This window comes from Panthera uncia, chromosome D4, assembly GCF_023721935.1.
Source record: "Panthera uncia isolate 11264 chromosome D4, Puncia_PCG_1.0, whole genome shotgun sequence".
Classification (NCBI taxonomy): Eukaryota; Metazoa; Chordata; class Mammalia; order Carnivora; family Felidae; genus Panthera; species Panthera uncia.
The window spans coordinates 85,307,216-85,320,163 of NC_064807.1; positions in this window are offsets into that span (position 1 = coordinate 85,307,216).

Here is a 12,948-nt window from a genome sequence, read left to right on the forward strand (position 1 = left end):
AGGAGAGAATTGGCCGTGGGTGAGTATCCCAGCGGGATGGAGACCAGTGGAGTGCATGCTCGTGGTAAACTGAGTCAAAGAGAAAAGGGTTTAAAGCTGGAATCGTTGCTCTTCCTGCCTGAGTACCCCCCCCCGCCCCCGCCCCGTTCCTGGGGCAACCATGGTTACCCTGTGGATTCTGACGTTGCAAGCAGGGTGTGTATGGAGGTGCCCCTCTTGAAATACAAATGAAGGCTTGTTCTTTTTCACTCCTTGGAGGAACGGGCAGGTATGTGTCACGGCCTCTTGCTCTCCCATCGGGCAGTGCCTTCACATTTATATAATCAGTCTCCCCGGATGGGCGTCGAGGAGGTTTCTAAAGTTCTGCTATTATCAACAGTGATGCAATGAATTTCCTGTGCGTTTTCCCTTGTCACCCGTGTGAGTGTTTCTGTGGTATAAATTCTAAAAATGGAATCTCTAGGTCAAAGGGCAGTGCACGGAGCAGGCTGACAGCTCTCTGGAAGCAGGTGCTGTTTCCGGGGTCAGGAGGAGCTTTTAAGAAGAGGTGCTTATGGAGTGAGTTCCAGGGACCAGGGGGAGTTCTCCGCCCCCGGGGGGCTTCCAGATGGGACACTGAGGAGGGGAAAGCCGGACGAGGGCACGGCCTTTCTCTGTCTTGACTCTGTGATCGGGGATCCCAGTTCTCATACCGGGTGCTCGGCCAGGCCCATTTTACAGACGGCGAACACCGAGGTCTAGAGAGGTTGGGTCACTTGCCCACAGCTGCCCGGTGCGCAGCATTTGGGCCGCGGTCCCAGCCGGGGCTGAGTCCTCCTGGTTCGGAGATTCAAGCCGGAGACCTCACGGATCCTTTCTTTACCGGCTCTTCTCAAAGACACTTAATGTCCGCCAAGAGCTTTCTCTGGGGCAGTTTCTGAAACTCGTCTTCCCTTCCTCGGGGATTCCCAGGGTCTGGGTCTTTGGCTCCTCGGCTGCAGAACAGTCAGCCTGTTACTTTTTTCCTTCGTGATTTTCTTACCCGTTTCGTCCCATTGCAAGAGGGTGTGGGTACTTACAAAGTTTGCTCTTGTGTCTTAAATTTTCTTTCCTTTTTTGGGTAACGTTGCTGTTGTTTCTGGAAGAAAAAAACCAATATACCCTTCCGGTAAAATAAATTCACGCAACACTGGCAACTACGAGCAGACTCAAAGTCACCAACACTCCCCACCCAGAGATGACCACGGTTAACAGCTAATCGGTGCTAACGACCTCCCCACCTCCAAAGAGGGTGCCATCCCTGGTCCCTCACCTTCCAGACGCCAAGAGGCTGAGACCCAGCCCGCTGTGTGTCTTTCACTGATGGAAAGGCAAGTTGTTCTCCCTCCACTTTGTTCTGTTTCCCACTCCAACCCACCATTGGCAACGTTGACTTTTTCTTTTTTCTCTCTAAAAAAATTTTCTTTAATGTTTACTTATTTTTGAGAGAGAGAGAGACAGAGCACGAGCGAGGGAGGAACAGAGAGAGAAGGAGACACAGAATTCAAAGCAGGCTCTAGGTTCTGAGCTGTCAGCACAGAGCCTGATGTGGGGCTCGAACTCACGAGCCGTGAGATCACCACCTGAGCGGAAGTCGGATGCCTAACCGACTGAGCCACCCAGGCGCCCCCCCCCCCAACATTGACCTTTTCTAAGTGCAAAGCAGGCCCCACCTTGGGCCTGGGGGCTCCTATGTGTCAGGGGCTCTCTGGCAAGGTAGAGGGTGGGTCACCCCCAGGCTGTTTTCGTCAGACCTCCCTCTTAGGACGACCTTCACCTCCTGGTTTGGATCCCTAGGGGAGGAGCCCTAGGGAGGAAGGGGCCCAGCTCAGGACTGGCCTTATTTCTCTGGGAGGAGCCATGATGTGGGGACAGCAGATTGTGGTGGCTTTAGAACCCAGTCTGATACAGATGTGAGGGGGGAAAGAGATTGGGGCGAACAGAGCATGGGGACCTGAGCAGCTACGCTTCGGGGCCTCTTGGAGGCACAAGGGCTCTGGAACTTGGAGAAAAACATCCACCGAGGAGTGGCAGATGTGGATGTCACCCCCCAGTGGGGGCAGCAGGCGCCCTTGGCTGAGGGGTGAGTACGTGGAGGTCAAGGCAGCTTTGCCTGGGACCATGGTTGTCTCCAACAGCAACTCCTCAGGCCTGTTCATTAGCCCCTGTGACTGGACACCATGACTTCGTACGGCGTTCTGGGCCCTGTGCGTCCTCAGAGAGGCCTCCGGATGTTGAAGCCATGGTTTGGGTTTTGTCTGCTTACCCTTCGGGTGGTGGATTGGGGAGCGCGAGGTTACATAAGCGGGGGGGACTTCAGGAAGCCATGATTCCCTGTTCCAAAGGGGTCCTAATTATTTACAGCAGTGGGTTTCAAAACTGGCTTTGTACACCCACTTTCCAGTCTCAGCCTCGTGCTTTTCTTCCCTTCTCAAAACAGATCTTACCCAACTGATCCACACTGAACGAAGAAGGGACAGGGGTTGAGAGGCCACCGAACCGATCCTCCTCTTTGCCCCCATCCCCCCTGGCCCCTAGGGTCCGTGAAAGGCTTGAAAATTACTGCTGTAGATCGGCAAGGGTGTCACCGGCCACCGAAGTGGCGGACAGATATCCAGAACGGGGTCATTTTCCCAAAGCATTTCTCACTGTGCTTCGGTAAAAAAGACCACAGAAGGCAGAGAACTCTTTAGACGACAGACAGCTGTTTCTGAGGGTCGTGTAGGGCCTGAGGTCACTGGACTGGGGCAGGCTGGGCAACTGTGACCCCCAAGGGCCCACCTCCCCTCCAGGCCGCGCCCACATGGTGTAGGACATCCCTGTGGGAAGCACAGAGAGGCGGGTGAAGACACCCCTCTTCATGGCCAAAGCCAGACGCAGCCAGAACCCCCCGTCAGCCACTGTCCAGCTGCCTGACCTAGAGCAAGTCCCAGCTCCGGGCCTCGGCTTCCCCATCTGTAAAATGGGGCCCTGGGTGAAAAGGGCATGGGGGGATGAAAGGGGCCACGGGGCCCTGAGCACAGCTCCTGGTAAGTACCAGATCTTAGCACTCGTCACCAAGCAGTAGTGAGGGTCCCAAGCACACGAAGGCTGGAAGGAAGCCGGAACCCTCACCCCAAGGGGAAAAAGGACTGGGCTAAGGTCAAACAGCAGGGTCAGGATTCAGGACCCAATGCCCGGGTCTCCATGCCCAGAGTGGAGGCCACCTTCCACCCGCAACATCGCATGGGGAGAAAATGCAGATTCCCTCAAACGCTAACCTCAGACTTCCGGGCTGCTCGCAGTGGGAGGGGAGACGCCGAACCGCTCCCAGCACCCAGAGAAGTTCCTGCCTCTCCTGCTGCACTTTATTGTGGGAGCCAAGAGGCTGCGTGCGGAGGGGGCATCCCTGGCCCGGTGTACAGATGAGGAAATCGAGGCACTCTGCTCAAGGCCACATACTGGACAGGGACTGGGGCACACTGTGATTGGACGGCCCTGATTGCTTTTCCCCACCCCTTGCCTGAGTTTTAGGAACTGGCATCACACCTTCATGACCTGTGCCCCATGCAACCTTCGTGTCTCCCAAGCTGTGGGGATTCCTCAGAAGGGCCTGGAAAGCCTCCAGACTCCGGGACAGATCTGAGAGTGGTTTCAGCCCCAGAGAGCAGGAAAGGAAGGCAGTCCCTGGCACCATTGTACAGAGGGGGAAAGCGAGGCTCGGCCAGCTGAGGGGTTGGTCAAGGTGTGTGTTGGGGCGGGGGCGGGGGCAGGGGGGGGGCAGCAGGGTGGCCTTTGGCTCCAGCCCGGGCCCTCCTGGGACAGCAGGCGCTCTGGGCTCAGCTCCCACCGCACTGCCCCCAACTCCAGTGTCCCCGGTCCTCTGGAGGAAGATTTCCGTGGTCCCGGTTGGGGGTGCCAGACTGCCAGTGACGAGTGTTTTTTTAATCCCGGCCCCGCTGACTTCGACGATTATTCTTATTTAAGGCAGGGACGAAACGCCAGAGCGTGGCAGCCGGTCACCTCCGGGCGGCGGCCCCTCCTCGCCTGCCTCCGGTGCTCGGCTCCTGCCGGAGCAGGAAAGGGAGGGGGGAGACGGGAAGCAGGGGGAGGAAAGGCGGGGAGGAGAGGGGGCCGGGGGAGGAGGGGGAGGAGGAGGGGAATGGGTGGGGGAGGACACGAGAGGGTAGGAGGGGGTAGGAGAGGGAGGCGGGAAGGGGAAAGGGGGGGGTAGGAGTGGGGCGAAGAGGGAGGAGGGGGGCAGAAAAGGTTAGGAAGGAGAGGACGGGGAGGGGGAGGGGAGGAAGAACTCAGAAAAGACCCCCCCCCTTTGGCAGCTCCCCAAGCTGATAGGAGGAGGGAGGGAGGTACACAAATGAATAATTTACTACAGAAATGCAACAAGAATTTAGAAACTCTCAATTTATAAATATTTATTTTCACAAGTTCGCCCCCTCCCGGCGCTCTCCCCCTTGCTGTCTCTGGTCTTTTCTTTGGGGGGGGGGGGGTTCCACCTCCCCCACGTCTCCCCCTCGATCTCTCTCTCTCCCTCCCTGTCTCTGCGCGTGGCTGTGACAGCCTCTCCCAGTCTCGCCCTCTCGGCCTCTGGGGCGGGGGTGGGGAGGGGGCGCGTCTCTCCTTTCTCCACCTCCCTTCTCTCTGCTGCCCGGGCCTGTCTCTCTCTGTGTCTCTGTCTTCTCACTGTCTCTGGGCGGGTAGGTGTCTCCCCTACTCCGGGACCCCAGCCCCCGCCCGCCCCTCCCAGGGCAGGAGGCCTCGGGGTCCGCTGGAGCCTTTATGGGGGGGGGGGGAACCCTTTGAAGGCTCCGAGGGGAGAGGTCGTTTCCCCGGCAACCGGCCGCCGATTGGCGGAGCCGCGACGGATTAACAGGCCCACTCCGGCCGGGCGGGGGCGGGGAACGGCGGGAGCCACGCCCTGGACACGCCCCCGCCACGCCCCCTGCCCGGCTGAGGTTTGGGGGGCACCTGCGGTGGGATTTCGGAGACCCGGTGGCCTGGCCGGGCGATGGGGGAGGAAGGGGGCTTCCCGGGAGGCTGGCGGGGAGGCGGTCAATCAGCTAACCAATCAGTTAATCAATCGGTGGGGTAATCAGGCCCACAGAGCACAAGGTAAGAGCTGAGGGTGTGGAATGAGGTAGAGCGGAGTTCTAACCCCCCTCGACCCCGACCCCGGCCGCTTCCTAGCAGTGAGTCCCTGAGCAAGTAAGTCCCTGCCCACCTCGCCAGCCTCCCCTGTGTGCTCTGGGGCTCCAACAGCACCTGCCCACCCCCCTCTGCCGGTCCCTGTCACCCCGTCCATCCCTTCAATTCAGATGGAAAAGAAGGGCCCTGAGAGGAGAGCGCCTGGCGGGCACAGAGGCACCTGCGGGAGGCCGGGGGGAGGTCACTGGCCATTTAACAAGCGCAACAAAATTTCCTTCCGTGGGCATGCTTTTCTGTGAGCCGGGGCCTGGACTGGAGGTGCTCCCGCCCTTGATAGTTCCGGGACTCGGCGTCTGACCCAGAACCGGTCTTGGGTCTGTGATGCATCACCCGCTCCCTTTACCTCTCCTCCTTGCCCGCCCCTCTCCTCCAACTGTGGGGAAACTGAGCCCCGGAGGGGCCAGACGGATGGCACGGTTGCCTAGACCCAGGAATGGGATGCCAGCCCCTCCCCGCGAGCTATTTCTGAGCCTGACACATAAGCTCCAGAGAGCTGGGGAGAGGGAAGCACGTTCGTTAATAATGGAGGAAACCTCAGGCAGCGTCCTCAGGGTCACCGGCTGGAAGGGTCTCTCAACACACACTCGGGCTCCCTGCAACTTAAAACCAAGTGTGTTACTTCGTATGCGAAGTCTGGCTTATTTGTTTGAGCACACGCCTCTTGCAGGCACCAGCCAAGGGGCTGCCAGAACATTCCCCCCAGGATGGAAGGGCGAGTCCCGGAGAAGGTGGCTGTTTATAATTGCAGCGGCCCCTTTAAGCCCCATTGCCAGGGCCTGCTGCTCTGTTTGAAGCTGGCAGCTCTAATCTGGCTGCAGACATCCTTCCAAATCAGGGTCCTGGGGTTGCTCCAGTGGCAGGGAAAGGCGTGGCCTGCAGAGCTCTCCCAGGGCTGAGGACAGCTGCAGGGCCACACCCTCCCTACTCCCAGCCCCCCATACTGGGCAAGTGCCCGTGTGTACACACACACACACACACACACACACACCCCTCTCTGTGCAACGAACATAGAAACTCATCCTCCCTCCCCAACACTCCCACGTGGACCGAGGCTGTGTGTCTGAGGCCTGCGGGCCCCTAACCCAAGGCCTGGCCTGCCCATACCGGCCACTCTGCAGGAAGGAATTCTCCAGAACCCTGTGGCCCTCTTCAAAGCTTCTAGACTCTTCGCCGCAAAGCCTCAGAGCCCCAGGCCCCGTCAAGTGTATTTAGAGCCCAGACTCACCCAGGAACTGACCGGAAGGAAGGGTGGAAATGTGGTGGTGAGTGGCGGTCAGGTGTTGAAGGAAGGGAGTTGGTCTGGACGCCCAGTGGGGCCCAGGGTTCTCCATGCCGGGGCCCGTCCTTGGCGGAAGTGTTCGCGCTCCCATCTTACAGGTGGGGAAGGTGAGGCTGGGAGACATAACACACCCAAGATCCCCTGGCTCTACCAACAGGAGAGGCTGGGCTTTGAGCCAAGTTTCCGGGACCCGGGCTCCACACACCTCGCCAGCCTCAGGCCTCCCGTCTGGACCATGGGAGGGCTAAGCCGCACCTGCCCGAGCGCTGGCCCTCCATGCTGGTTACGTTTACACCTGCAGTCTGAGCCATTTGAACACATCCTGCCGTCTTTCCCCTAATGCCGGTTTGGGTTTCCCCCAAAGCCTCTGCGGGTGCGGGACAGCTAGTATCTCTGGGGTAGTATCTCTGGGGTAGTATCACGCTACAGGTGCCCCGAGCCGGCTGGCTGACTGCGTCTAGAGGGAAGAAGGGAGAAAAGAGCCAGGCGGGGAGGACCCCCGGTCAGGCTGTGCCCTCCACGGTGAGTGGGGCCCACGGAGGAGCCGGACGTCAGGCGGTGGAGTAATTTCATCTCAGGTGGCTCTGGGTGCAGGGAGGGCGCGAGAGATTTCAGAGGAGTCAGAGAGGACGTGTCCCTGAGACTCAAGAGCCCCCCCTGCCCCTGTGTCAGACAAGGGGCAAGGTAGGGAGGATCCAGTTCCAGAGTGAGCTGTGTGACCTCGGCCAAGGCCCTCTACCTCTCTGGGCCTCAGTAAAAATAAGAAGAGCCTTCCAGCTAGACTTGCGGAGGACTCTCTGAATCTTTCCTTCTCCACCAAACCCCTCTTGGGCACCAGTGACTTGACAAAGGCTGTGTGTGCTGGGGTGCGGTGGGGGCAGTGAGCCGTGGGCTACGGGGGACCCACTCTGCCGGGGGTTGAGGGCCCGGCCTCAGGGGAGCCAGAGTGCAATGACCCGCCCCCAGCGCTAGGCCCTGAGCCAGCGGAGGTATGGAGCAGCTAATCGCTCGTCTCGGCCACCATTTACAGCCCGGGCCACGGGCGTTACCCCCGTTCCTGGCTTACTCTGCACAACGGCCTCATGGCAGCTGTTAGCATTAATCCCCCCAGTTTGCATGTGAGAAGCTGGGGCCCAGAGAGGCAGGCGCCCATCCGAGTTCATACCGCTGGCAAGCGTGAGCCCAGGCCGATCCCAACCTAGGGACAGCGCAACCGCCTTGACCGTTACTAGAAAGGTCTTCAAAGCGGAGGCCTCTTAGGAGCTGAGTCCAGAAGGGTCTTCCCAAGCGGCGGGCCCACCCTGAGCCAGGACAGGGTGAAGGAGGAGAGCGTCTGAATGCGGTTCGGCCTGAAGGTCTGGCCGTGGGGTGGCGGGCGGTGAGGGTGGACAGGACGCCCCTGTCCCCGCGGAGTGGCTCGGCAGGGCACTCTTCCAGTTGTCCCCTGCTGTGTGGCGAACCGCCTCTGGACACGCTGGCTTGGAACGGTAGCTTCCTAGTCTCGTGATGCTGGGGTTGGCGGGGCTCAGCGGGGAGGCTCTTGCTTGGGGGTGTCTCCTGCGGCTGCAGTCGGAGGGCAGCTGGGGCTGGAATCATCGGAAGGCTCCACTGCGCCGGGCGCCCAAGGTGGCCTCATCTTGCCGTCGCCTATGCCCTTCCCGGCGGCCTAGACGGATTTCTCCTATGCCCTTCCCGGCGGCCTAGACGGATTTCTCATGTCAAAGCTCAAGGCTCTGAGAGGCGGGAGGTGAAGCTGCCGGGCCAGTTAAGGAACTGCTTCCAGCATCGCTCTGGCCTTGGCCGGCCTCTATTGGCGAAAGCAGTTCCGGGGCCCAGCCAGAGAGAAGGGTGGGGAGAATAGGCCCCACCCACCTCTCCCTGATGGGAGTGCAAAGAATTTGTGGCCATGTTTAACCTGCCCCACACGCTAATACATATCTCACGGGAAAAGTGGAAATCGGTGGCTAAATACATTGTGGGAAAGGCTGGACGAAGCAAAGTCGGGTAGGGGTCTGTCCTGCGGGACTTGTCAGAGCCTTCACGTGCTACTGCGGGCTCCCGTCTCCAATATAGGGAAGGAGAGAGTGCAGAAGTTCCCAGCCAGATTTGGCGCGATGGCCAAGGGGATCCCATCCTGGGTGGGAGACACTCAGCCTGGGAGGCTCGGGCCCTGAGGCTCCTGCCGAGCACCTTACTTGGGGCAACAGGACCCCGGAACTTCCAGATCTGGCCTCCAGAGTACCATGCGTGGATGTGATGAGGTGAAGCTGGGTCCGTCTCTGGCTGCTGCCACCCTCCTGGGACACCTGCCAGCCGGAGCCACCTCCCACAGCCGTCTGGGCCAGGTCGCACCAGCTCAGAGGACCAGAGCCTCAGATTGCCCAGCCTCTCTCTTCTCTCTTGGCCCCGAGAAAGGGGCTTCCTCCCTTGGGCCACCTGGCTCTCGCCTCCATGGGGGCCTGCAGGGGCAGGGGGTGGGCATGGGAAGGAGCCACGATGCCTGACTGTGACCTTGCCCCAGTCTCCACCCAGGCTGAGCTCCCATTTCCAGCTTGCCCGAGTGGGGTGACGAAAGCCCCTGTCACCAGTTGTGTGCGAGGACACCTCTCCAGGTGCTGGTCTTTACTGGATGTCTATTGGGGAGGCAGACCCCGTACCCTGCAAGTTTGAGGCCCCAGCTCATGTCATTCTCTCTGGGCCTCAGTGTCCTCATCTGTGAAATGGGGATGTGATGATACCGACTGCATCAAGTTCAATGAGGGGCGCCTGGGTAGCTCAGTCGGTTGGGCATCCGACTTCGGCTCAGGTCATGATCTCACGGTCCGTGAGTTCGAGCCCTGCGTTGGGCTCTGTGCTGATGGCTCAGAGCCTGGAGCCTGTTTCAGATTCTGTGTCTCCCTCTCTCTCTGCCCCTCCCCCGTTCATGCTCTGTCTCTCTCTGTCTCAAAAATGAATAAACGTTAAAAAAAAAAAAAAGAGAGAGAAAGATGGAGACCCAGCCCAGAGGTCTCAGCCGCAAAGGCCTGTGTGTACCCAGGTCCTGGCCGCCGGCTGAGTGGGACCCGGTGGGCGGGGCCACGGTTTGGGCCGCGTCTGCTGGGCACAGCGCCTGTGTGACCTGTGCGGTGTGGGCTGTCTGCAGTCTTTCCCAGGGAGCAGGAGGCTCGGTCAAGGGAGCATCACTGTCTGGTTCGTCCCTCCGCTGGCTCCCCCCACCCCCCCGCCCTCCGCTGGCTGCTTCCCCTCCCTCTCTTGGTCCCTGTCCAGGGCCAGCTGCCTCCACCGCTCCAGGAGGTCAGGCCCCACACTCGCTGTCCCTGGGCAGAGGCAGAAAGGGGAGGGCTGGCTCCCGGGGGGAGTGGGAGTCACAAACCACTGCCCCCCTTCGACCCTCCCGCCCTGGCCTGGACCAGCAAAGCTGCCCTAGGGACAGTCTCCGAGCCCCTCAGATGGATCCCGTCACCCTCCAGCTTGGGCACGAGACACCAGGCCTCAGTTTCCCCCTCTTGATGACCCGAGTGATGTTCCTGCCTTGGGTAGCTGAGGGGGAGGTGCTCCCTGCCTCCACGGCTGAAGGCGGCTCCAACACGGTTTGGGCTGGCGCCTTCCACCCCATCACGGATTCCAGCCAGAGCCCCCTGGGTGGGGTCGGGGGGACAGGAGCCACAGGGACAGGGCTCAGGTTGTCCCGGCAGCCAAAGTTGGGGTGTGGGACACAGAACACCCTGGAGAGGCGGGGGGGCCTGGGCTCATCTTCTTTACCAGCCCGTCCGTGCTGCCCACAGTGGGTCCCCACACTTCACAGTCTGTCCTGGAAGCTGTCGCCTGCTGGCTGCTCCCAGACAGCTGGCTTCCTCTCCTCTCACCTCCCCCAGCCTGCAGCCACTCTCCCTCCGGAGGCCTCACACATCTGCCGCATCTTCCCCCCTCCCCCCCTTTGCCCCGCCATCCCCCACCCCCCCCATTTCCAATCTGGAATGATGCTCCAGCCTCTGGCCTGCAGGGTGACCCGGACGACCCATCCTCCCGGGCTCTGCAGGTCCCCAAGTCCTCACCAGGGACTGGTGTTGCCAGTGGAGCACGGCTGCATCGGCCCCCTCCTGCCCCACTCCCTGCCCGCACCCCACTCCTCCCCTGGGGCTCATTCACCTTTCCCCACCCTCAGTTCTCTCTGTGGCGGAGCACTGTGCTAAGAGCACCCACTTTGAAGTTACACGGGCTTGGGTTGCCACCCCGGCTGTGACGCGGGGCCTCAGTTCTCCCATCTGCAGAACGGGGAGAATGCCGGCAAGGCCCGCCTTGGGCTGTAGCAAGGATTAAGTGAAGAGTGTTTTCAGGTCCTCGGAAACGCTGCGCGTTACCCAGCCTGGCCTGTCATCACCCCGAGTTTGTGGCTGGTTCTCCTCATTGCAGCCCTCTGTAACCGAATCACTTCATCTTCACTCGGGAACACTCACTGGCTCCCCAGTACCTCTCCTGGGACTTAAAACTCCGGCTCATTTTCAGAGCTCTCCGTCACTTGTCTTTCTGGATTCCCTGGTGCGGCTGCCCTGACGAGTGGCCCAAAAGGGCCTTCGAGGAGGAAGAGGTTTCCTCCCAGCTGGCCCCCCAACTCCCTGCTCCCCAAATGTCCCCCACAGACAGCTGGGTGACCCAGGGCAGGTTGCTCACCTCCCAGAAGTGCTACTTCCCTGGGCAGCAAAAGGGCGTTAATATCGTCACCACACCAGGTGATGGTCCCCTCCCAGGGGCTGCAGGGGGGGCGGGGAGCAGGGGGACACCGGGTGTATCAGGCACGTGCTGAGCGCTTGAGGAGGGCCGCCCGAGCCTCGTGGCCTGCTTGGTCCAGCCCACAGCCCTCCATGCAGACTGTGGATCCAGGCCAGAATCCTTCCGGATCCTTGTCTTCTCAGAATTCCCGCTGAATATTACCCCGATTGTGTTGTAGGGAAGGCAAGAGAACATTTGTTCTTTTTTGGGGGGGGGGAAGCATTTTTCTCCATTTGCAAAAGTGATACATGCTCATTGCGGATAATTTTGAAATTAAGATGAACCAAAAAGAAAATTTTTAAATTATCTGTAATTCATCACCCATCCAGAGAAGTACTCTGGGCGCGTGAGCTTCCGGTCTCCGGGCTTGGCAGTGAACGTGGAGCTCGGGCTGAGCTTCGGGCCTGGGAAGGGAATCACAGGACGTACTCCGTTTTGCAACCCGGTTCTTCCGTTCACCGGCAGGACCCGAGTTTCAGCACCACCCAGAGCCCCTGCCCCGCCGGTACGCGGGGCGTGTTTCGTAGCAGCTGTTCGAAGGGTGGGATCTCAGCCCCAATCCCCAGAACATGCTTTTCCCCAGGATTCCCAGGGGGTTCCTCGGCACAGCACGGTTTGGGAAGCAGTCCCAAAGCCCCCTTTCCGAAAGCGGCCCCTTGCCCCATGGCAGGGATGCGCTCACCCTTCTAAGCCAGCCCTGTATTAGGGAACGCAGAGGTGGGGTCCGAGTTGTGATGTCCTAAACAACACCGCAATAAATACATCGTGAAGAGCTAAAGCCCGGGGCACGCGGTGGATTTTATTTTCCAGGCGCTTCCCTGAGCTCTGCTCCCTACCCCCCAACCCTGCCTGCCCCATTGGCTCCCCTTCTCCCTGGAACATTCTGGTGGGGTAGGGACCATCGGCATCCTTGTTCTGCAGATGAACAAGTGGAGACTTGGGGGCAAGGGTGACAACACCGTCCCATGTGTCACAAACAGTAGTCAAGCCGGGGCCCAACCTGGCCTGGCTGGGGCCTTTGGGCCACGCCCGTCCTCCTGGCCCTTGGTGATGGTCCCCTCCCAGGGGTTGTGGGGCGAGAGGGGGACACGACCTCCAGAATGTAGGCTCCTGTGTGCGCAGTGTGGGTCTCATGCCCGCCCCAGGCTGGGGCGCACAAGCAGCTTCCAGACGGCCCTGTCCCTTGCCCGATGGGACCAGTTTGCCCTGGTGACAGATGAGGCGTGACAGTGCCACGGGGCCACGCTTGGCTGGGCTGGATAGGGCAGCTGTGGGAACCTCCAGGGGATGGTGGGCGAGGCTTGGGGGGGGGGTGGGGGATAGGAAATGGTAGCAGAGTAAGAGGGGCTCGGGCCAGAAGAGAGGAGGGGCTGGGAAGGACAACAGCAGGGGACCTTCCGCTTCCCGGTGGTGCCTGTGGGCAGGAAGCTCAGCCATGTGAGTGCGAATCCTTTTGGGGGAAACCCTTGGCGGGGAACAGAATGCCGTGATGGCAGCAGATTCTATTAAAAGCAATTCTCATTACTGTACCATTAATTATTAATAGGACCGGGCAAATAAAGGGTGGGAAAACCCAGCTGGGCCTGACTCAAATCTTGCCTCTGAAGCAAATGGCTTTTGGTTCGCGTCCAGGAGACCCAGCCACAAACGGGCCTGTTGGAAAAGTAATGACAAGTCTG